This window comes from Mus caroli, chromosome 19, assembly GCF_900094665.2.
Source record: "Mus caroli chromosome 19, CAROLI_EIJ_v1.1, whole genome shotgun sequence".
NCBI lineage: Eukaryota > Metazoa > Chordata > Mammalia > Rodentia > Muridae > Mus > Mus caroli.
The window spans coordinates 42,699,367-42,702,032 of NC_034588.1; positions in this window are offsets into that span (position 1 = coordinate 42,699,367).

The following is a 2,666-nucleotide window of genomic DNA, read 5'->3' on the forward strand; positions in this document are numbered from 1 at the left end:
AGGGCTGGTGAGATGGCTCAGTGGGTAAGAGCACCCGACTGCTCTTCCAAAGGTCCAGAGTTCAAATCCCAGCAACCACATGGTGGCTCACAACCATCCTTAACAAGATCTGACTCCCTCTTCTGGAGTGTCTGAAGACAGCTACAGTGTACTTACATATAATAAATAAATCTTTAAATAAAAAAAAAAATCTTTGGGCCAGAGCAAGCAGGGACTGAGCGAGCAGGGCTGACTAGAGAAGGCAGAGGTCCTAAAAATTCAATTCCCAACAAACACATGAAGGCTCAAAACCATCTGTATAGCTACAGTGTACTCACATACATAAAATAAATAAGTCTTTAAAAAAAAACTTTTATAATTTTTTTTTTGTTTTTTTTTGTTTTTCGAGACAGGTTTCTCTGTATAGCTCTGGCTGTCCTGAAACTCGCTCTGTAGACCAGGCTGGCCTCAAACTCAGAAATCTACCTGCCTCTGCCTCCCAAGTGCTGGGATTAAAGGCATGTGCCACCACTGCCCAGTGAAACTTTTATAAATTTATTTTTAGATTTTTTTAAATGAATATTGAATGCTGGATCTGCGTATTATGTATGTGCACCACTTGCATATCTCGTGCCTTCAGAATTCAGAAGGCAGCATTGGATTACCTGGGAGTAGAGTTGTGAATGTTTGTGAGCCACCATGCAGATGCTGTCTGTGACCTCAGCAAGTACAGCAAGTTCTCTCAACTAGTTAGCCATTGCTCCAGCCCTCTATTTTTGGCTTGCTTCCTTCCTTCCTTCCTTCCTTCCCCTCCCTTCCTTCCTTCCTTCCTTCCTTCCTTCCTTCCTTCCTTCCTTCCTTCCTTCCTTCCTTTCTTTAAAAGATTTATTTACATCCTGCCATGTGGCACACACCTTTAAAACCAGCACTCAGAGCCGGGCGTGGTGGCGCACGCCTTTAATCCCAGCACTGGGGAGGCAGAGGCAGGCGGATTTCTGAGTTCGAGGCCAGCCTGGTTTACAAAGTGAGTGCCAGGACAGCCAGGGCTACACAGAAAAACCCTGTCTTGAAAAAACAAAAAAAAAAAAAAACCAGCACTCGGTAGGCAGAGGCAGGTGGATTTTTGAGTATGAGGCCAGCCTGGTCTACAAAGTGAGTTCCAGGACAGCAAGGGCTACACAGAGAAACCTGGTCTCCGAAAACAAACAAACAAAAAAAGATTTATTTACTTAATTTATATGAGTGCACTGTAGCTGTCTTCAGACACACCAGAAGAGGGCATTGGATCCCATTACACATGTGGTTGCTGGGAGTTGAACTCAGGACCTCTGGAAGAGCAGTGAGTGCTTTTATTTTATTTTATTTTATTTTGTTTTGTTTTTCTTTTTTTTTTTTTTTTTTTTTTTTTTTTTTTTTTTTTTTTTTTTGTTTTTGAGACAGGGTTTCTCTGTATAGTCCTGGCTGTCCTGGAACTCACTCTGTAGACCAGGCTGGCCTCGAACTCAGAAATCCNCCTGCCTCTGCCTCCCNAGTGCTGGGATTAANGGCGTGTGCCACCACGCCCGGCTACAAAAATATCTTTAAAGAACAAAACAAACAGACAGATAAACAAACACAATCCTAGTTCTTTAAGAAGTGGATTTGCGGGCTGGTGAGATGGCTCAGTGGGTAAGAGCGCCCGGCTGCTCTTCCGAAGGTCCAGAGTTCAAATCCCAGCAACCACTTGGTGGCTCACAACCATCTGTAACGAGATCTGGCGCCCTCTTCCGGAGTGTCTGAAGACAGCTACAGTGTACTCACATATAATAAATAAATAGATCTTTAAAAAAAAAAAAGAAGTGGATTTGCTGACAGAGCCCTGGAATCCGAGAGCTGGGGAAGAGGTTCCAAGAGGCCACTTCTAGACCAAGTGGAGCTCTAGGGGGAGACTCTTTTCAAGTAACAAAAGTATACTTCTGCCCATCAGTATAATCAGATCAGTCTTTGGTGGGCATGCACCCAGACAAATGATGGCAAGTCCCAGTGTTAGGATATCCTGTCTCTGAGGTTTTTCTTCTTGGCCTTTGGGAGTACTTCTGTGTTTTGTGGTGCTCAGGAGTGACCCCAAGGACATGTACATGCAAAGAGGGTACTGTGGCGGCCAGATTGTAGACAAACTAGAGCCACAGACTCATGTCTGGTACTGGCACTTAGACCTGCATGGCTTTAGGGTGTGGCCTGACATGGATGATGGGGAATTAAACAAACACATACAGAAAGCTGGGGTTGGGTGGGTGGACTGTGCACTCTGATGAAGATGTATAAGCAGCCAGGAAACACAGCTGGTTTGCTATATACAGCTGAACTTGGATCAGGAAGCAGGGGCACTAGTTTTGCTTCTGTGTCTGCAGGGGAGCAGTCATGCAGGAGCAGGAAGCTGTGGTCGATAGTTTCTGTGCACACTATCAACATTTTCTGAGGGTGCAGGGGCAGAACTTGCCTTTCCTATGGATCCAAGGCTGTGAGTCCCCAACATGGCTGTGCTTGTATCAGCAATACACACATCTCCTCCCTATACACTGGACACTCAGGAATTCTCTCTCTCTCTCTCTCTCTCTCTCTCTCATTTTGTTTGGATTTTGTTTTTCAGACATGGTTTCTCTAAGTAGCCCTGGTTGTCCTGAAACTCCCTTTGTACACCAGTTTGG